A 24202-nucleotide genomic window follows, 5' to 3' on the forward strand; every position below is an offset into this window, starting at 1 on the left:
TTAAATAACTTCCGATTCTTCCGTAAATTCTTATCCATTCACGAACTAGTTACACACCAATAGATCGCATCCTCATGCGCATGCGCTTTTCGTTGCAGAGACGGCGTATTTCCGAGCGGCCGTAATTGGTTTGACAAGAGTAAAGTGTGTCGGATGCGTGAGCTTCAGCGTTTGAAAGAAACTCAAAGTCTTATTTTTATAAAATCTATGTAAGAACTATAATGTCTACTGACATGTATTTAAATGGAACTTCCGTGAAAAAATCAACCATTTCCCTCGTAAGTATAATTTGGATTTAAACTATTGAATTCTTATTAATATAATGAAAATGCGGGATAAAGATTTTAAATTTCTTTCCTTCCCTATGAAAAGATTGGAATTTTATTTTAACTTCCAAATAAAACTCATTATTTTAAGAAGAAATATGAAATTAGTATTTCTGGTTGCTCCGTTTGTCATTGTTGAATATAGAAGTATTTATAGTCTTTTTCCCGGCAAACTGTTGTTTTATTAACACCTATATCCGTTCTTAAAATTAACCAATAAAGTGCGATTTCTTAGATAAGCATGATTCACATTTTGAAACGGAAATATTACGCATAATTTGTCAAAATCAATGCGATGTGTTAAAATGTTATATGATAATGCAAATATTTGCCTTATTTAGTATAAACTGTAAATGTGCATGGTATGCTTAAATAATACAATTTAAAAAAAAATTATGATAGAATTGTGATTTTAAAATAAAACAATTTTTTTGTTATTGCTCAAGTGATTGGTTCTGGTCTTCAAAAATTTATTATCTTTTCTGATTTTTTTTTCAAAAAATAGTGATACATTTTATTAATATGCTAAAACTATTGTTACTTATTCCGTTCCAATGCTTTCAACTAGAGAAAAGTATTTTCGGCTGAAAACTATTTAAATGAAAATGCAAACAAAATTATAGGCTACAGTTTTTAATTATTTCCCAAGCCAGTGGTCGAACGACTGCAGAAGCTAAATTTTCTACATGTTTTGGAACTGAATTAAAAATTTCGCAGCTTTTTGTTATAAAAAATAACATTTAATCGTATTAGTTATTTAGATTTTCAGTGCATAAAATGCAAGATTAAATTTTTTAAATATTTTGAACCTGTACTTCGAATTTCATTAATTCTCATGGCGGCTACTGAAACTTGTTGCCAGTCAAAATTCAAAACGTTTCACACTTTTTGATGCCATCGAGTGCGAGTTTCAGACTTCTTCTTTTTATAGTCCAAAGGGGCAATTTGCCCTGAAAGACTATTAATTTCGTTTTGCCATTTTGCGTTGGTTCACTATAAGTGTCGGTTCACTTTTCAAACTGTTGCCACCGAATATTATCGCCCTGTATTACATTTAAAGAAATTAAGCAATGAAGAATCTCCGTAAATGTATGCAAGTTTCTCGCATTGGGATAAAACAACGGTATCTAGAGCCGTCTAATTTTGAATAACGTAATCTTCTATCGAAAATGGTCATCTGGAAGCCGAAATTTGGAATTTGAAATTTGTTTTACTATCGATTTCATATTTTGTAACACTTTAACGGGTTTTTGATTAAAAAACTCCACGATTTCAAAGCGAGCAATGGCAACACTGTACGGAAAAAAAAAAAAAAAAAAAAAAAAGCATTCTTTATCTCTAGCGCTCAAGACTATGTATCGGAAATTCTAAAGATATGCTCATTTTAAAATTATTTTACGATATTACTGTTGAACTGAGTTTTTTTGTGATGTAAGTATGAAGAATATTTAATAAATAAAACACAGAAAACATTATGAAAACGCACCTTTGGGCGTAATGTAAAATCTGATAATCTTTTGGTATATTAAGTCGGTGCATAAGTTCCTGCCATTCTTCATTGGGCTGCCATTTATAGCATGCTGTGGTTTTATTAGTATAAAATACACTGCAAAACAATACAATACGAAATAACAAGACATTGATACGCTACGTCATAAATGAATAATCATTCACGCGTTCATTCAGTGATGTAATCACTGTCTTTGTCAATGACCGATAGAAGTCAAGTGCCTCTCCTGTAGAACTGCTGGGATTTTTAGTTCAAGGAATCTATTAGCGAATTGCTAAGAGTAGCTTCATCATGAAACTCTTGTCCCTAAATGTTATTGCAGAGAGACAGGAAAAGACGCTAATCAGAAGGGTCGATAAATGAGTGAGAAGTGCTCATTTTTCTCTACTTGACACTCCATACCGATTAGCCTTGAAAATGGCGAAAACGAGCTGTTACAATTTGCAAGCTCTTTTATGCAACAAACAAACTCCAAACAGAAAAGAGGCAATTGAATAACGAAAAGCGAAGACTGCGCAGTGAACTGTTGCCAACCCAATGAAGAATGTCATAGACTTACGGCACCGGCATAATAAAAGCAAATAACTAAAAAAAGGATCAGAATGACTTATAGCGAAATAAATTAAAACTCTACTTTTATTTTAAAGAAAAACTTTAATTCCAACATTTTACAATTATGTTATTAATTTGCTTTTTTTTTTTTTTTTTAACGAAATTAGCATTTTGCGTTGGTTTACTATAAGTGTCGGTTCACTTTTCGAATTGTTGCCACCAAATATTAGAACCCTATATTATATTTATAGAAGTTAAGTAACGGAGAATTTACATAAATGTATGTATGTTTCTCGCATTGTGATAAACAACGGTACCTAGACCATCGCATTTTAAATAACTTAATCCTCCAGCGAATATGGGCTTCTGGAAGCCCTAATTTGGGATATGGAATTTGTTTTATTACCTATTTCATATTTTGTCAGACATTAAGAAATTTTTTTATTAAGAAACTCATTTCAAAGCGAGGAATGGCAACACTGTATGGAAAAAAAAAATCTCCAGCGCGCGAGACTGTGTATCGAAAATTCTAAAGATATACTCATTATAAAATTATTTTGTGATACTTCTTTATGGTCTAAGTCCGGAGAACATGATATTTAATAAATAACGATAGCACACAAAACGTTAAAAAACGCTCCTTTGGGCGTAATGTAAAATCTGAAAGCTTTCAGAATTTTATATTTTCTTTCTTTCTTTTTTTTTTTTTTTTTTTTTCTTTTCTTTTCTTTTTTTTTTTTTTTTTTTGAGTATATAAGTCTGTTTGACTTCTCCCGTTGCTGTTACGTAGATAGTATTTGAAGTTTTCTTAAAATGCAAAATAATTATTTGGAGTTCTTAAATCCTTCTTAAATGATTTTTATTTAGAAACCTTTGTTTGGAACTAAAACACTCGTGAGAAAAGTTCCGCAATAATATTTGTACATTTAGGCCTATCTTCTGAAAATTGTATTTTAGAACAAACTGCCAAAATTCAAAAGGATCGCCCTTACACAATCCAGTTTCATTAGCAATAACAGAAATAAAACTCTGAAATCTTACTCTTTTAACGGGGATCTGGTTTTGGTTTAATTTCTTATAGCAAAGCACGCTAGGGCTATATGTCTAAGGGGAGGGATATCTTTGTGGAGGACTTTGTATGCGAATTTGGTTCATATGCACCTTACACACGGGGAAAACCACGAAAACTTCCATGAAGCCTGGAATCGAATCCGGGTCTTTTCTTAGCGAGGAATTCTTCCTTATTAATGCCACCATCATCATCATTTAGTTGATATCCGTATATGCATTCAAAAGTTTTGACGGAATAAATAAAACCTAACAAGTTGAAATATCGTGGTGTTTTCTTTTAATACTTAACTACAACAAAAAAGTTTTTTCTTTCCAATTTATTTCCCTTTGCTAAATTATTCTTCACCTGCATAGATGATGCATGTGATTAACCCTTATAAAATAATGTTCCATATGAAAATGGCGCTCGTCTTCCCCCCCCCTCAAAAAAAATGCCAGCCCATGTTAAAACGTCACTACTCTAGTCTATTAATATTAAATCTTAAAAATATCCGAATTTTCAAACTTAAGAAACAAGTACTTAATAAAGTTTGTTAAATATTTTTTTTAGCTCTCCGAAAAAGACTGAGAAGGGTATAGAATTGCGGGAAAAATATATTAAGCTAAATAGCAGTGAAAAGAAACACACTTTTTAAAATTGCAGATCTTCTGAAACGTCAAATCTTTCGCAAACCCAGGCAACAGCACTGCAGGTGTGTTAACTAATTCAGTATGTATTACACAACAAAATGTTCAGCGGCACCGCTGAGACAGTGGGCAAGTTCAGGAAGTCATGAAAGAGGATATTGGGGGTTTTGTGGTTACAGTTAACTGCCAACATATCCGGGTCAACGGGCGAACGAAATTCATCGAGCATAGTAAAGATTCGCGATCACTCTGAGCCAGTAAAGGAGGTTACTTTAACACTCTATTGTATTAATTAATTCATTGGTATTCACAAATAAATAATTTAACCACTGTCATAAAAAAATGAGCTCATATATACAATGTATATATGTGTATATATATGTAAAAGTCGAGATCAAAAACCTAGGGTAGCTGTAAGAATATTTGGACTCTACCTATTTCTGTATAAATTAAAAAGCCTATGACCCGCGACCTATTTCTGTGTAAATTAAAAAGCCTATGACCCGCGCTAAAGCTGCAAAGTAATAAACCAATAATTTATAACTAGAAAACTTTTTGTATACCATGTCCAAGGAACAGAGATTGAATTAAAACCACGAATTATTTAAAAAAAATTTAGTCAGTATTTTAATTGGTATTTTCTAGAACTCTATTGCTTAAAAAAACTGTAAAGATAAATCTTTGAACGCAAAAAATTCCAAAATCAAAAGTAAATTTTATCTTTTGAAAAAGTAGTTATTGTCGTTGATCGCAGATTAATCGACTTATCAAGAGGAATAATACCATCCATTAACAACAACTAAATTAAGACAGAGTGTTTCGTATTTATTTTCCAAGTAAGCATCAAATTATATTTCTGAGAGAGCCAAAATGTAAGTAACGAATAATACTCAATCAAAATAAAGACATTAGTCCATTTAAGCCAAAAAGAATCATCATAAACAAAATAACATGGTAAATAATCTTTTTAATTTAAGTTGTTCGCTAAGAACACAACTAAAGGGAATGGTTACTTTATAAGGAATATCTACACAATAAAGCTTAATTCTTAGGCTACTTCATGAAAAAGACCAAGAAATTTTCAACAGTTTTTACTAAAATTCGAGCCGTAATTAATTATATTACTGTAAGATACTTGTAATAAAAAATTCAGTACAATAATTTTTTCCTACTCCTACCTATACTGTATTTTGCATTTTAACAGCTTATTAGCAGAAGTCGCAAACTGGCGGCCTGCCAAGACTTTTCAATTAGGTATTTGTTGCAAATATGGTGTTATAAATATTCCAAAATTAGCAGCTAAGCTGCCAGCCTTCGTCTGCCTTTTAAATGCATGAAGAGAACACCAAACGTTAAATTTAAAAACTGCGCAGAATTTTACTCTGAAGAAAACTTTCGAATTTTGAAATTATTACTTTATGTGATTATTTGAAAGAAATGACAGTATAAAATTTTAATGTTTAGTTGTCAATATATCTGACTTACAAACTGTTTACAGTTTGTTGAATTTTCAACACAACTAAACGGAACAAGAAATTTTTGTTGATTTATCAACAAAAATTTCTTCCTGGTATCAAATTTAAATTTCAGATAGAAAGTAAATTTAAGTTTGTAATATATAAAAAATATTTAATATTTAGTTACAATATAATTTGGTTGTCAATATTATAATGACAATAAATATAATATTATATATTGACAATAAATATTTAATATAGTATTTAGTTGTCAATATATTTATATTACAAACTGTAATCTACAAAAAATTTAAATGTACAATTTATAAAAAATAATAAATATTTAATATTTAGTTACAATATAATTTAGTGCTCAATATCATATTGACAATAAATATATTATCATATATTGACAATATTTAATATTTAATTGTCGATATGTTTAAATTGCATAGTGTAAACAACAAAATTATATTGCTGGTATCAAACTTTAGATTTAAGATAGATAATAAATTCAAATTTGAATTTTTCTTTGCTCTATTATTATTATTGTTTACGCATCTTTATTACATCTTTATTAATAGCCAATGGGGTAAAGTTGCCACGGCATTCAAATAGTCCATATACAGTTAGTCACAAAAGTCTGCGTACAGACTAAATTTTAAATTAAAAAAAAACATTTAAAGCATAGAAAAATGTATTTTAATCATTGCATTTTTTTCTTCTATTAGCTAAAACTGTAAGCTTAAATAAAAAGTAAATAATATCAGTGTAATACTTTTACATTTTTTCAAAAATATATTGTGTCAAAAAACTCAGAAATCCCTCCAATAAGTCTGCAAACGCTTTCAAAAAAAAAAAAAATATATATATATAAGTTTTTTACATTACTTCAATACTTTGTAGGATATCCTTTATTCTTCAAAACAGCTTGCAGACGTCTGGGCATTGACTCAACTAGTTTTTCAGTGTCATCCGACGTAAATTTCGCCCATTCTTCCTGCAATTTACTAATTAGCTCATTTCGCGACGTAATATTGTGTTTTCGAATTCGTTTCTTCAATTTTGCTCACAAATGTTCGATTGGACTGAGGTCTGGTGACTGTGGAGGCGTACGCAATTGTCTTGGAGTGTTATAGAGGAGATATTCCTTCACAATTTTAGCTGTATATTTCGGTTCGTTGTCTTGTTGGAAAATAAAGGTATTAGAAAGGCTTAAATTTCGGGCACTGTCTCGTAGATTTTTCTTCAGAACATCCAGATAAACATACTTATCCATGACTTTATAAATAATTGGAAAAATTTTCAACTCCTTTCGACGACATACACCCTCATACCATCACACCGTCAGCTCCATGTTTGACAGTTGGATTTAAATTTCTCAGATTCAGTTCTGTTCCTGGTTTTCTCCATACAATAGGGTGGCCATTAACTTTAAATATTGTAAATTTATTTTCATCTGACCAAATTAGATTGTTTCAGAAGTCCTGCGAAGAGTTTAAATATGTTTTGGCAAAAGCAATTCTTTTCTTTCTATTTGTCTCGGAAATGTATAGACCTAGGTTTGCGACCTAGGTTTGCGTCCTAGGTTTGCGTCCATGATAATCGGCCTTTCGCAGCACTTTTCGTACAGTTTCAGGAGAAATTTTCTTGTTGCTAGTTGAAAAAATGTCTTTTGCAATGCTTGCAGCAGAAAGTTTAGGATTTTGTTTAATTCGTAAAAGAATTTTTCTTTCTTCTCTCTGCGTTAGCTTCTTCGGTCTCCCAAATCTTGGTTTTATAGCAAGACTACCAGTGTCAAGATAGTTTTGAATAACTCTTTGCACACTAGAAAATGGTTTTTACCAATACAGCGAAGAGTTTTACCTTCATCTCTCAATTTGATAATTAGTTGTCTCGTAACTAAAGGAATCTCTTTATTGGTTGTCATTTTCGTCAAAGAAAATAGAAATAACAACTTCCAATCAACGTGAAATTTGCTTCGTAAGTCAATGACCTTGAAAGTGTAACCTTCTTTGCATTCTCAAGTTTGAAGTTTAAAAGTTAGATAAGAAATCTCCCGCCTCCTTCGCGTTGTACGCAAACTTTATTGGCTTTGATTTCTGGCCACTTATCTTTTAAAAATTAGTGTGCATAAATTATTAGATATGAAAACATTACAGTTAAATAATTTCAAATCCCCTTATTGAAACTAAATATTTAAAAAATAAAACTTTAAGAAACTACCCTTTTCGCATCTTAAAATTTGGATTTGATATTACTTTTCTTGATGTACGCAGACTTTATTGACTAAGTGTACACTGATACCACACATACAGTTATCATTGTTTTAATTAAATTACCATGGTAGTTAAGAACATTTAAATATTTTTAATTCCTAAAATTGTTGCTTATTATGCATTTAACTATATTCACATATGAATTACCTTGAAACTTGCAAACGTTGAGAAATTAAAGGAGACAAAACCAACTAACGAGTTGCGCGTAGTACATCTCATCAGGTAGGTTTACCCAAACTCCTATGCTAAATATCCTTTCGCTTAAAGAGTTTAAAATTTTGCCCGATTTTATTCCGACATTGTAAACTGAATTTTCGGCTCAACGCAAATTGAATGTGTCAGAGGGAACGCGAATTGTGAACTTGTTTGCATTAGCAATCGTCTGTTTTTGAAATGGTTTACAACTGAACTGTTATTTACCAAAATTGCTTCAACTTACCTGTAGTTTTATTTGATTTTCAGTTACTTCATACAGCTTAGGAACAAGAGAGGGAGTAGTTGTACTAAATCACAGCTACTTCTTGTTAGAAGGAAGAAAATACTGGTTTCAGTTCAGCCACTTTACCTATTCGGCTAACGTGTCCCGATGGTAAACAAGGCCAAGTATTTAGGTGTTTACTTGAATCGAAGACTCATGTGGAGTACGCATGTCAATTACATTGGAAACAAGACCAGAGGAATTGCTCAACAATTACAAGCACTGCTAGGGCGCAGCTCGCAGTTAGATCTGAGAAAGAAAAGACAGATTTATATTTCCATTTTAAGACCAATTATGTGTTATGCGTCCCCTGTCTGGGCGACTGCTACGAGCTCAGATATCAACAAATTGCAGGTGACTCAAAACACAATCTTACGCACCATGACAGGAGCGCATTTTTACATCCGTAACAAACTCCTGCACGATGATTTACAAGTTGAATATATTGACAAATATCTGCAAAAACTTAACAGCAAGTTCTTTGACAAAGGCTTGAATTGCAGTAAAGGAAACTTTAATGTTGTACTGAACTATGTCTGCATTCCTGAGGACTATAATATCAGGCCTTTCACGGCTCACAGAATGAGGGTTCACAATTTTGTTACTTAGCCCACTCGTTTTCAAATATGTAAATAACACATTTTTATGCGTACATTACTTCACTTTCATTTGTTTATTACATGTTCAACACTGTATCCTATGCACATTTCATGTATTTTCATTTCTTTTGCATCTTCATAGCTCCATACACGTGACTATTACTCTTGTCTCAGAGGTAAGACTTAAGTTACTTTGATGATTGGACTTTGTCACTATGGCCGATGGGCCCTCTTTTCCTTACCCGCTCCGATTTCCCGGCTGGGAACTAGCTGATAGTTGACATTCTGATTGTCCTTAGGGGATTAGATCAATATAGCTTATTAAAGCCCAACTGGGCTAATATAAGCATAAGCAATTAGCATTTAAGCATTTAAGCAGGGAGTAGTTGTGAAGGAAATCCTTCAACAACTGGCCACGCCTCGAAAAGGTGTTCACGGACTTCTTTTCGTCCAAGACTTGTTTGCATTAGCAATCATCTGTTTTTGAAATGGTTTACAACTGAACTGTTATTTACCAAAATTGCTTCAACTTACCTATAGTTTTATTTGATTTTCAGTTACTTCATACAGCTTAGGAACAAGAGAGGGAGTAGTTGTGAAGGAAATCCTTCAACAACTGGCCACGCCTCGAAAAGGTGTTCATGGACTTCTTTTCGTCCAAGACTCCTAATTTTTACCACGATTCCAACGAACATCTGTGACTTAAGCAATGTCTATCAGTATTGCCTCATGCTCCACAAGCCGCAATAATACAAAATAGCATAAAATTTGCAAAATCATGGGATTTATTTAAGAAACTCCCACTGACAACGAACATGAGGTCAAATGACCCCGAATATAGCGAGTGGCTTTTAAAACTTGGAACTCTTTCTGATATGATAATGGATTGAATGAAGACGTTGTCGAGATTCCTTTGTCAATGGTATGCAAAGATAGTTTAGTGGATTGGGTTTTTCGGTAATAAAATCCAGCCTGGAAACATCATTGAAATTAGTGAAAGGGCAATATTGTGTCCTAAAAATTATGATGTAGACAAACTAAATGATGATGTCTTAAATATCATAGAAGGGAACGACACGACATATTTAAGTGTTGATTCCGTTGTAGCTGATAATAAAGCGAGTGCCAACAACTTTCCAACGGAATTTGTAAATAGTCTGTCGCCTTCTGGCATGCCACCTCACAAATTGAAGTTAAAGATTGGAGCAATTATTATGCTGTTAAGAAATCTTAACACCAGAAGGGGTCTTTGCAATGGTATAAGACTAGAGGTTCTCCAATTGAAAAATAATGTCATGATAGCTAAGTCCTTGACTGGCTCCTCTAAAGGTGAAATACATGTCATTCCAAGAATTGATTTGGCTCCATCTCAAACAGGGCTGCCGTTTCAATTGAGACGTAGACAATTTCCTGTAAAACTTGCCTTTGCTATGACCATCCATAAGTCTCAGGGCCAAACGCTTAAGCGTGTTGGCATTTTTTTACCTGAGCCTGCATTTGGATACAGTCAACTTTATGTTGACTGTTCAAGAGTTCGTGAAAGAACGGACGTAAAATTAAAAATAATGGATGGTCCTCTGAAAGGCGAGCTTAAAAATGATGGAAAGATCTACACGAGAAATGTTGTGTCCAAAGAGATCTTTGACATGTGAATTAACATTTTATTATTTAAATCACCTTTATTGATTGAGCTAGCGGTGGCTCTTAAGAAATGTACCGCCAGTGGTTTCTTTCATTGAACTCTAAGCAATTAAGCAAGTAGAAGGAAGAAACCCTGTGGGGCAGTAAGCAAAGGAGTGCCCTCGCCGCCTGCCCTGGGTAATTCAGTGGCACAGCTTCAGTATAGCTCACCCAGAATTTTAACCAAAAAATATCGCCCAGAGCGGCGATAAATGATATAATGTGGTAACCCATACTATTCGCCAAACGCAATGTAAACAAGAGGATGGAATTACGGTTACAGCTAATAGAGTAGTCAGTTACATTTATTCAATTTCAATACAAATTACCGAGATATCCATTTACTCATAGTTAAATGCACGTGCCAATATATTCTTACTTTTCCGGCGTAGCTTCTCATAAAATTAATCTCGCCTTGCATTGCACGGGGAAATACATTTTTTAATTATAATTGTACTAAAATTAACTATCTGCACAAAATTCGTAACACTATTTTCGGCGATTGTTTAACGCTCAGATATTGTGGAGAATACTGTTTTGGAGATAAGATTTTTGCATTTAGTTATGGATTGCTCTAAACCTGCTGTTAGTGATGTTGTAATTAAGTATCGAGAGATTTTAAAGGAAAATTTAAGGTGGGAGTTTTCAAACAAGCGTAAAAGTTTGGGAAAGCCAGGCATTCCAAACAGATATTTTATGCATGAATTAACAAGAGAGTATGAACTTTTTAGAGGATTTTTGATGGATTGTGGATTATTGAAGGATAACACTTGTTGTGAAAAATGTAAGATACCATGCGAAGGTATCTTACATTTCGGAAAGCCAAGCAAAGGTGAGATTTTCCGGCATCGTTTTTAAAATTACATCCTTTTAACCTTAATCATTTTCGGCTAATCTTTGGAGTATGTTAACAGGTAGTTTGGGGACATTTTGGTAAGGCGATAAAGGTTACTAGGTAGGCAATAATCTGAGACGTACACAGTTCGAATCACAGATTATTTTGTCTCTGAGAAATGAGAGATCATGAGACATGTCATGTGACATTTTCCGGAAAATTCCGATCGTGATTTTAGCTAATGAGCACTTAGAAACAATTTCGCTGCTAAAATGCAGAATCGCCCACTTATTAGTTTGGCGCTTTTTACAAGAGTAAGAATAATTGGATTTTTGTCAATTTTCTTTGACTTTTTAAGTGAAAATAGGTCGATGTGTACATGGATAAAGTCAAGAGTGTGCGCAATGCCATTTTTGTGCAATTCTGGGATGTTTTTTTAAGTGAAACGACGTGTACATGGATACCGCGTATGTGCTATTCTTAAAAACGCGCGAAGCAGTGGACGATTCTGCACTTTCTCCCAATTTCGTACCTAATCTTCGTCATGATTAAGCACTTTTGTTCTAGCATAAGCGGGATTCGGCTAGCAGATTGTTGGAAAAAAATGTTGAGGAGGGGGGGAAAAATGCCTTTACTTCATGAAAACAAAATGGCGTATAAAAAAAAAAAAAAAAAACTAGCAGGTTGCTGTAGCAGGGTTGGTCGCCAAAAAATCACCATAATCCGAAGATTCACCCTTCTTTCTTTTAAAATCGTGTATAATAGTCGTAAATTTATTTCTATTATCCACGATTTCTGATGAAATCAAGATGGCCGCCATTTTTGAAACACGGAGTTTCGTCGAAAATCTGGATGGCGACCATATTTCAAAACAACGTATTTCATGTGCTTTGGCGCCAAAACAAATTCGCCAAACTTTAAAGGTGGGCTATACTGAAGCTGTTCTAATTCGGTTTCTTGGTAGTTTTAATTACGTATCTTAATTTTGACAAAAAATTTTAAAACTATAGTGCCAATTATCCATTGTTTAAACATTCATACTTTTGTTTAATTCTAAGTTAATTCAATTTTTTATTTTAAAATGAATTTGTTCATAGCCACTCTTAAGTGTTTCCCCAAGTTTGAATTGTTAGCGCTTTTTTGTCATTACTTTTTGCCTTATTTTAATTGTTAATTCTCTTCAGTGAATTTTGCATTCGGCTTGATTGACCTCTTTAACTTAATCAGATTCTGATTATCGGAAGTTCTATTTAAGCCTAAATAAATTGCTTATTTATTTATTTGTTTATTTATTATAAATTAATTTTTCTTAATTACCTGTTTTTAACATATTAGCGTTTCACGATATATTAAGAAATTTTAAAGTCGTAAAAAGTAGCACAAGTAAATGATAGAGTAGCAAAAATTTTGCAAAATCACGTAAACATAAATTTTAGTTCCACAGGTTCGTCAAAATTTTCGAAAAATCGCATGGTCTGGCAACATTGATTGATGCTCAAGCGGTCGATTGTTCATCACTGTCATTTTGATTTCCGGTGGATTCACACTTTGCGGAAGTAGCTGTCGCTTCTCTCCTTTCACATAATTGTATAAGCTTGAACATAGTTAACTTTCAGCCGACGGAAAGGTCATAAATAACGAGGAGGATACATTGATAAGTTTGCTTTTATACTGGGTTTCTACAAAAGAAATGGTACTTTCCATTAACCTTAATTAATGCCACCTTGGGCCTTGTGATGCGAAGCACATGAAGTGGTACGAGTGAACATGATAGCAAAGCTGAAGCCGTGACAAGTAATTAATTTGCAGGGAGACGTAATATCGTGACGGTTAGGAACAGCTGCCAAATGCTCTCTCTCTCTATAGCTTAAGAACTCTGTGCTTAAACACATTAAATAATTTCCATCCTGGTAGCAGCCGACGAAAGTAGAAGTGGACGTACAGAAAAAATAATAACATAACTAGTTAATCAATACAAAATTCTGCATATATAATACCGGGTTATTCATAATTCCCTCAGAGGTCTCAGAAGGCATTAGTAAATTCAGAACAAAGTTTCAGGAGGTGGTAGTGGGAGTAAAAAAATCTAAGACGAATACAATAAAAAAAGAATATTGGGCTAATCTTTGGAATATGGTAACTGGTAGTTGGGCGACATTTTGATAAGGTGATAAAGGTTACTAGGTAGGACTTTAGCAATAATCTGAGAAGTACACAGTTCGAATCACAGATTATTTTGTCTCAGAGAAATGAGAGATCACGAGACATGTCATGTGACATTTTCTGGAAAATTCCGATCGTGATTTTAGCTAACAAGCACTTAGAAACAATTTCGCTGCTAAAGTGCAGAATCGTCCACTTATTTGTTTGGCGCTTTTTACAAGAGTAAGAAGAATTGGATTTTTGTCAATTTTCTTTGAATTTTTAAGGGAAAATAGGTCGATGTGTACATGGATAAAGTGAAGAGTTTGCGCAATGCCATTTTTGTGCAATTATGAGATGTTTTTTTTAAGTGAAAAATAGGTCGACGTGTACATGGATACCGCGTATGTGCAGTTCTTAAAAACGCGCGAAGCAGTGGGCGATTCTGCACTTTCTCCCAATTTCGCACCTAATCTTCGTCATGATTAAGCACTTTTGTTCTTTAATCCCCAATCGCCGTTTAAAAGGACGAGTATATAAGGTATTTCTCTCTCTTTCTTAGCATGCTTTCGTGGTGTAATGGTCAGCACATTCGGCGCTAGATATCCGTGGTTCGAGTCCCGGCGAAGGCATTGCTCAATTTCTCATGTCTTCTGCTTCAAAATAACCTAATGTCTCTATCAGTGCAATATTCGGCGAATCTTCGGATTATGGTAACGCCGATTTTTTGGCGAAATTTTGGCGACAAACCCTGCTAGAGCAACCTTCTACTTTTTTTTGGACGCCATTTTGTTTTCACGAAGTAAAGGCTTTTTTTTTTTTTTTTTTTTTTTTTTTTTTTTTTTTTTTTAACTCAACATTTTTTTTAACAATCTGCTAGCCGAATTACGCTTATGCTAAAACTTTTATAGAACAAAAGTGCTTAATCATGACGAAGATTAGGTGCGAAATTGGGAGAAAGTGCAGAATCGCCCACTGCTTCGCGCGTTTTTAAGAACTGCACATACGCGGTATCCATGTACACGTCGACCTATTTCTCACTTAAAAAAACATCTCATAATTGCACAAAAATGGCATTGCGCACACTCTTCACTTTATCCATGTACACATCGACCTATTTTCCCTTAAAAATTCAAAGAAAATTGACAAAAATCCAATTCTTCTTACTCTTGTAAAAAGCGGCAAACAAATAAGTGGGCGATTCTGCACTTATTTGTTTGGCGAAATTGTTTCTAAAGTTCTTATTAGCTAAAATCACGATCGGAATTTTCCGGAAATTGTCACATGACATATCTCATGATCTCTTATTTCTCTGAGACAAAATAATCTGTGATGCGAACTGTGTACTTCTCAGATTATTGCTAAAGTCCTTTATCTCCTTACCAAAATGTCGCCAAACTACCTGTTACCATAATTCCAAAGATTAGCCGAAACTTCTATTGTATAACAAATAATCCATTTTGGACAGGATTTACGTAAAATCCGTTCTTAGTGCGCGTCTACATCTTGGAATAAATAACTATTCAAAATTTCAAGTCAGTCGGATGTAGAGTTTCGGAGATCTCGTGATGTGTCAGTAGTATATCGCTTATATATATGTAGATTGAATTCATTTTAAATTAAATATCAAACAGATATATTTTTTATGAAGATATAAATTATCAAGTTCATTTGTTGATAACTTTGTTCTTTGCCAAATGGTAACGCTTCAAGAACTAGCAGTTAACAATGCCACATAGGAGTTAAATTAAAAATTTTATATTTTGTGCAATGGCAACATTTATGAAGTCACGTGGAAGGTAACGTACCAGCGTAAATGCAAGGTGACGTAACAGTATAGATTTTTTTAGATTCCGCTAAGCTCGTTTCTATGTCATAAAAAGATGGTGTAGGAGAAGTACATCAGACATGTGCTTAATGCTTTAATCATGAGGTAATTATTATGTCTGGAAACTCCTTGAAATGCTAACCACGTAATTAAAATAAAATGTAAAATAGCGGGGTTTAGACTTCTGTGCCAATAGTTATCTTGGTTACGAAATCAAAGATCCGTGGAAAAATACTCGCTGAAAATCCGTTTTATTAAACTTTAGGTTCGGAAGCGTGTGAATCGGGTCAGGAGAAATCGAGGTCAAATATTTTTTTGCCCCGCTATCTTACATTTACCCGCATAATTTTTGATGGGCAGGTAGAAAAATTAATATTTCTTAATTCTAGGTTAAATTTTAGGGTTTTTCCCCTGCAACTATGCTTTGTTATGGACACTAAAAAAAATTACTAGCTTTGCAATTTTATTGTCTAATAATTATCTGGCTTCAGATACGTTTCGCAACAATATAAACACATTCCATCTATACGTCGTTAACTAATTATTATAACAATGTTTTTCATGACTTCCCTCCGTTCATCACGTATTATGTTCCAGTAGATGTACAACCGAAAAGTAGGTGAAGGGCGGTTAAAATAGGTTAAAGAAGTTCTTGCAATCTTGAACGAGTCACATGCAGTAAGGGAGCAATAAAAGTGACAAAATAGCTGTCGAACGATATTTTGATGTGGTTAGCATATAGTTTTGTCTATTTATTTCTTCAGTGAAAGTTACCGTTAAAAAAAGGGGATCTGAAATTTTGCCTTAAAAATGGTTATCCAATTGAAAAATCGAAGGATATTTATAGATTTATCTGTACTGTCATTTCAAGAAATAATGATGCTTTAGTACAAAATATTTAGTCGGTGTAGATATAATTTAATATACCACATAAATACATTAACAGCACTGTTGAGACATTAGGTATTTTTTTGAAGCAGGCATGATGAAAAATTAGCAACACCTTCGCCGGGAATCGAACCGCGGACCTCTGGAATACCGGCCCAGCGTGCAGAACCACTACACTACGAAGGCACGCCTTCCCTAGGAAGGCGGGAGAAATAGCACAAAATTCAATTTTTGTTATTAAATTAGAAAACCAATAATAAAAGTTATCTTATGTGGACTTCCTTGTACGTTTATTAAATTATACATTTTTTTTTTTTTTTTTTTTACTGCACTTTATTTAAAATTATTTCCTCGAATTATTTTACCTTAATTAACCGATCTGAAGGCAAGTTGAAAATGACATTAAAAATTGTCAGTTTTGGAATTAAATATCCTCGTCAATTTTTGTTGTACGTGAGTCCAACTTCTTGTATTTTTATTTAATCATAGCGAGTGTAAGTTTTACCAAATATATGTATAAGAACCGGGAAGTCGCATTAAAAGTTATACAATTTTTTTTAATTTCATATTGCCCAAACATGATGTAATAAAGTATGCAAGGATTACATTCATAGAAGCTTTCTCAAGGGAAACTATCTCATATTCACGTTGTGCAAGGAGAATTTCGTGAAAAATCATCCCATGTGGCCAGAAAGTTTGCGATGGCAAATGGTTAAGTTAGGTTAGGTTACTGCTCGGTCAACAATGAGCTTCAACAAATTGAAGAAAAAGGTGAAAAGGAATTTGGGCAAAGATAAATGAAAATGCAAGGGAAGCAAATTTAAGGTATCTTACGATCATAGAGTTATTGATTCTTTTCAGACTAACAGAAAGTTTTGTTATAAATACTAATTTATTATCAAAAAGAAACTGATTATTTATCTTTATATAGAATTCCGTAAGTACTTTTCATCAGTTTTCTTTTACAAAGTGTACAGAAATTTATCAAAATTTACGTGTAAAACAGAATTGCCTCTTGCAGAGCTAAGTGAAACAGAAGAGTAATTTTTAGCAATGGTGTTTTCTTTAAATGCAAAAATTTTGCTGTTTATTTTATGTCTAATTTTATTTTCCTGGTGTTAAGCGACGAGAATCATATATTCTAGAAATTATTGATTGGAAAATATTTCCTTCCGAAAAAAATGCCATTTTCAAAGAGCAATAGCATATTTAATTAACTTATATCGTGCAAATAAAATGTAAAATCAGATGTGCTGGCTAATATTTTTCTGACTAATAAATAGATATTTTTAAATGATAAAGTATTTTCACATGTTCTGCTGGCATAAGAAAAAAAAAATTCCTCTAAACCCTTTTAATAACAAGTAGATGGATGCCTCTGAAGAGTCTTCTCCTACGTCTTGTTGTTACGAATTTTATATATGTGTAACTAATTTTAGTGAAATTATATGCAAATTGTAGTATCTCGTGTTTAATGTAACATAAAAGGCCTCAAGAGGGGGAAGTATCGTCGGAAAAACATGGTTACAGGGGTAAATCCAATTGATATTGAGCTAAATGGCTATGACGAAATAACGCCAAGCAGGCGATGATTTTAGCAACTAATTTTTGTACCCAAATTTGGCGAGAAATCGCCAAAAAGTCACCAAACCTAGCGACCATTTGGCGGCATTTTGGTCCGATCTGTATGTAACTATAACTGTATCCGACCTTATGTATTTGTGACTGTGTATGCTTTTCAGCAATTTCGAGAAATTGAAGATACTGGAAATTCTTCAGAGGTCGGGGAAAAACTATGTTAGGCCAGAGAGAGCATTCGTTTTCAGTTTAGTTCAGAGATGAGTTCAGATTTTACCTCAGAGTATTGAGGGATCAGTGCTTAAATTGCGCCGGAGCCCACCGGAGCCCTGCTTTAATTTTTAGGATAAATTACAATTTTAGCAGGAGCGCACCGGAGCCCTAAATAAGATGAGCTCCGGGACTTCTCTTTATAAAACTGAACCACAATTTAAAGGGGAAAAATTTAGAATTTCTAACATTTTCGTTTAACAACAAGCAGACCTTGCAATACTCTATTTCCCTAGAAATACGATCTCATGAGAACATGAGACGTTCAAATAAAGTCCCCTCACTAACATGCGAAAACCTTTCCCTTTAAGAAAAGCAATAAATTTGGGGTAGTTTGTTTAGGAACGCGTAAATTTCTCGCTATGCCATCGTATCTAATGTATTGATATCGATGCTTACAGTTAGTTATCCTCGCAGGAAGGAAAATTTGTGTTCTTAAATGTGCGTTAAGTGACAGCGAGTACAATAAGAGGGAAATACTGAGATAAACTGCTGAAGCAGTCCTATACATTGTCTTTCCCACAGGTATCCACTAATGGGGGGAAGCGTAACCAACAACTTTACATTCATTCTTAGGAGTCAGATTCAGGACTTATTTTACTCCTCACACACATCTGCTTGATGGCTGTAATTATATCAGCAGAGAGCCGCGGTCAAAGAGAACTTTCTCTCTCACCAAGATTCCCCTCATTTTTTGTTTCCACCAACTTATACCCTCATTCTGTTTTGCCCAGGAATTTTCATCAGCTATACTTTAAGTATATTTAATTTTTGCGATGATAAAAGACACCCCCCCCCCTACGATCAGAGCTTAAATTGGGCCGGAACGCATCGGAGCCCTGACTAAGAAGGCTGCGGCTTTTATTTTAACAATAAAATTATATTAAAAAATCTCTTATTAAATTTCAATTTCTCTCTTTACATTTTATTTAATTTTAATTATTTAATTACTTCAATCTTTAAATATTTCAGTAAATAATAATTAATTATCTGATAATTATCAATTAAATTATAATAAATTATATAATAATTTTCGAATAAAAAACAATTTATAAACGTTAATTAATTTGATAATAATTAACTATTTAAAGGGACTTATGCACCTTAAACCCATAAGATCTTCCAATATGTGACTGTTGCAAGAATTGGAATAACTTATTTATTTTACAAGCAATTACTTCCAACGTTTTCCAACTGACTACATAATATAGCAGCTTTCTGAAATAGTAATCAGAAAGTTTGTGTTGGCACAAATATTTTTATAATTTATTCGGCTTTGTGACAAAAGTTTTCGTCATGTTTCCACCTTGCACGCATGGTTTAAAGCATTCTGTTGCATAATTTAATTCCATATTTAATATATAGCTTTTATAACATTTGGAAACTACTGTGAACCAAAAATTCTAAGAATTTCATGTTAAATTTTTATTTTATTTGGAGTTGAGTATATGAAATGTATTTTATTAAAAAATCTGTAATATATTTGTGTATAAAATATTTTAATATTAAAATATTCATCAGATTTTTGGTTCAGTTAGAAAACAGTGCCCATATAAAGAATTTGATCAAATATCAAGTATGTACCATTAGCTATTTTAAAAATATCATGCACGCAAGGTGGAAACACGCATTTAAAAGTCAAGTATAATATATTGATAAAGGCCGTTAATGGTCGATTGCCTCTTACTAAGTGATAAGACGTAGACATAGACATAGTACGAATTACTTAGATGGTACCAAGTTTTTTGTAATTATATTATTTTAATGTTTGTTTTAGTATTATTCATCTACGTATAAATAGTTAGTTTAACTGAAACCCTCAAAACACGTTTCTTCATCTACTTTTCTTTTATTTTTCAGATCCTTCTGACGTCAGTTCTGATGCTTCTTTCATTCTCCGATGGTTACGACTACAATGGAAAGGAATTCAAGTTTGGAAGTGGGTTCGTAGGCAGCGAAAGATGCAAAGGCAGATGTCCAGAAATCAGCCCTCCAGGAGGTTATGGCCGACATCAGAGGGAAAATGTTATTGAAGAAGTAATCAATATAAACGGCCATAAATACATCATCCGACGAGCTGGAGCAGCTGTATTTAATAGCTAATCTCTGTGCCATTCTGAAAAACTCTTAACTCAACTAATTTAAAGGAACTGGATGTGAAATATTATGAACGAAAAGTAAAGCATCAATGTTACGTAAAAACGTAAAATTTACATAATTTATAATTTAAGCTATGTCTTTTAATTAATAATTTAATGTAATACAGTTAATAAATTGCATTTGAAGTTTCAGATGTATTAATTTAGACAACCGAAAGATATTTTATAAGGCCATAAATTTTAGTTATGTGAGTTTCAAAATTATTATTTTGGTTTGTGTAATGAGATACATTCCGCAAGAGAAGAAGTGGAAGAATGACCTTGCTTGTTTGCATTAACTGTACATAAGTCACGTGATCTCTGAGATCATCTGCATTGTTTGTTTACAAAAGGTATACGTAAGTCACGTGATCTATGAGGGTAGCGGAATGTATCTCATTATTTTGGTTTGCCATAAAAATTCTCAATTATTTTCTTGCATGGTATACAAGTCGTGCAAATTTTCGTTTCATTTATGTTATAAATGTATACTTTGCACTTATTTTTTCAGTTATGCATTAAAGTTGAATAAAATTTTGGGTATTCGATTTATATCCCAAGCGAAATTGTTGATTTGCTAAAGCAGTATGTCCTCTGCTTCAGTATATTAGTAATGAGATACATTCCGATGATTTCAGAGATCACGTGACATATGTGAAGCTAATGTAAAAAACGAGATAGATGACCTCAGCGATCACGTGACTTATGAAGCATAGTTAATGCAAACAAACAATGTCATTCTTCCTCTTCTTCTGTTGCGAAATGTAGTATCTCATTGCAAAAATGCTGTTAACTGTTTTAATGTCATAATTTTAAAATTCACTTTATGCCTTTTTGAATTTGTCTAATAAACAAAATAAACTAGTACTGAAGGAATAATAAATAGTTCGTGTAGAACCTTCTAACAGAATTTCGCTGAATTATTATTATTATTTTTTTTTTTTTGCGTGTGTGTGTGTGTGTTTTCCATCAGTCCTACTTCAAAGGAATAATCATCAAATTCCATAGCATCAAAGATCCTTCCAAGAGTTTACTTAGCAACTTCCAAGAAACAGACACTAGACTTTTATTTGTGAGGCCAATTAAAAGTCATGATTTACAACAAGAGTATAACTGGCGTATTGACCTTAGAAGAAAGAATTTACAATTCTTGCTGTCAGACTAATCCTATTGCCGTCAAAAAAGTGCTATGAAGTGGCAATGTAGAATGGATTTTTTTATGACAGCAAGATCTTTCTAGCAGATTCATTGAATTACTGTATGATGATGACTTCCAGATTATATTATTGCTTCTATGAAACAAAGATAAACTGAATTTAGATTAAAAATAAAATGCAATTAAAAAAAAGATTTTTATACACTAAGCTTTTATTTAAAATGGATATGATAATAAATGCTCTAAAAGGAGAAAAATAATTCATCATATGGTTGAATGGGAATAATAGATTAAATAATTCTGTTTACAGAATTCATCTAAAATTTTTATATCGTTAATAATGGAAGTATGGAAACGCCCATTATAATTTAAAAAAAGATAGTGGCTTTTACATTTAACAACGCAATTAAAAAAATAGATTTCGTTACTTAAACTTTTCACGCTTTTATTATTCGCGATATAATTATAGTTGAATTTTATAAATAGAATTATTTAATCTATTATTCCCTTTACACAGTATGATAAATTATTTTTCTCCTTTTATTTCGTTAATTATCATATCCATTTTAAATAAAAGCTTATCATATAAAAACCTTTATTGTATTTTGTTATATGTTTGCTATTCTCAATTACGAGTTATCAATGATGAAATTTTTAATCATTATTAAAACATAAGCAATAAACTGTAAGAAAATAGTGAAATAAAGAAGGATAACTGTAGGTCATTCAGGGAATGAAGATATCGCTTTGAATATTCAGTTTCGCTAAATTGGATATAACAACAATATTAGTTAACGAGTGTGCCTACTAGCAGCCGAGCGGTAAATTTGCAGAACGCTGGTAGTTCGGTTCGGGGCTCGAATGCTGACGAATGGGCTGGCTGCATGGGCGTTTGCATAGTTTTGGGCTTGTGTAACGTGTATATCAGCCAGTTTTCTCTAGAAATTTCCCTCGAAGGTATCCTTCCCTTCGGCAGATAGCTGTCGAACGCTTTGCCGTAATTAAATACACCAACCAAACAATTTACATAACGTGCATTTTACTTGAAGCTAAAATGAAAAACCAATATCGCCAATTCGCATTAAGTGCGCCAAGATGGCAAACTTCGTCATCAAGTGCGCCAAGATGGCGAAATTAAAGCGCTTTTCCCTCCCCCTCTGCTGCAGAAAATAATACAGTTTTTTAAAAAATGAAAAAAATCCTGCAATTATTTTTTTGTTATCATTTTTCTTTCAAAAGAGGGAGAAAAGTTTTTTTAATAATCTGTGAAAATTTCAAAACTTTATATCCGACACATTTTTAGGTGTTGAAATTTCAAAATCCTAAACGTCAAATTGTCTAAAAAATCGAGTGATTTTAGAAGCTTTGTCAAGAATTCAGTAATTAGTTTACAGTTTTCATACAAGCTTCACTGAGAATATTTTTTTCCGCTGTATTCGACTGTGCAAACTGTAAAATTCCAACACGGTTAGTTTGTTCATTAAACGAAGATATGCACGAAAAATTGTTTGAACATTAAACATAATAAAACTGTAAATCGAAATTTTAAAATTCGTTCCACCACATTGCATTATCGTCGACAAACAGTGCGTATACAAAATCTGAACTCGATAGCTTATGAGAAAGTAAGTTAAAAATCCATGACAAAATTCCTTCGACAGTGACACACTATAAGCGAAGGATCTAAAAAATTTTTATAAATAATAAATCATAAACCATGAAATGATTTCATTTTTGTATTTAACATATTAGAAAAATTAATTAAATTTGTATGAGAATGATAATACCTGATATGTCTCTACAAAATTGAGATTTCATTAATGAAGAAAATATATAACTATCTAATAAATAAGACTGGATCGAATTTAAAATAACAACAGAAAGTGTTATTCTATACAACGTTATTCACGAACACCAAAGGCGAAGTCTTACATATACGCAAATGTGATCCCACGTTTTTTTTTTTTTTTTTACAAATAAGCATTACCGCCATCTATTGGCAAGCTGAGAATATATAATTACAAGCTTATATTTAGCAATTAGTAATAATCAAATTCTTACTTGCCCAGGACTGAAGTAAAAGTGTATAACTGCTTCAAATTCAGTTTTAATATTGCTGCGTTTTCTTTTCTTCTGGCACCAGCTGTTATGTTATTTTCTTCCTCGACGTTCGTACGGGGTTTGTGTGGATTTGGAGTGAGTGAATAATGACAATACTACTTGATGAAGTATCGAAACACGCTTTATTTAGCCAATATTAATCAGGATAGCTCCAATAACACTTTTTACAGTCGTCGAAGATCTACTCTAAACACGCTGGAACAATCAGCGACACAGCCTTCACACTGTCAGTCAATAATAATTGATTGGTGAATTACACGGTGGAGACAGCTTCCTACAAAGCACCCGACTCTGCTTGGTCGTTCTGGGAACTCCACGTACTCTCGAGACTCTCCACGCTAACAACTCGCGATGCACTCGACGACACACAGAACACAGCTCCTGACTCTCGGTTCAGTCGTTTCTGGAGCTCAACACGCTCTCTCGACGATGCACTAACCGCGATACTCTACGAGACTCTTTCTTTGCACTCGACGAACACTCGGCCCTCGCTGGCCGGCTGTCAACGCGATCGCCTCCGCAGGGATTGACTCGCTAGACGAGACACACTCACTCGATGAGAGACGCACACTTACTGCCTGGGGACCAGCAGGGTTTATATAGCTTACAGCTTGTGTTTGAGAACATTCTGGGCTAAACCGGTAAGAATTCATTCCAGAAGGTTCTC

General features: G+C 33.2%; 1 long non-coding RNA gene across 1 annotated transcript; it reads left to right on the forward strand.

Moving 5' to 3' along the window:
- Window positions 1-119: 119 nt before the first annotated feature.
- Window positions 120-20411, forward strand: LOC146998963 (uncharacterized). The gene is made up of 2 exons (XR_015039847.1): window positions 120-278; window positions 19981-20411. It is a non-coding gene; the product is annotated as an uncharacterized LOC146998963 (long non-coding RNA).
- The last annotated feature ends 3791 nt before the right edge of the window (window positions 20412-24202 follow it).

The sequence above is a fragment of the Stegodyphus dumicola genome, chromosome 2, assembly GCF_044657685.1.
Source record: "Stegodyphus dumicola isolate Sdum_Otavi_A_Nest chromosome 2, ASM4465768v1".
Classification (NCBI taxonomy): domain Eukaryota; kingdom Metazoa; phylum Arthropoda; class Arachnida; order Araneae; family Eresidae; genus Stegodyphus; species Stegodyphus dumicola.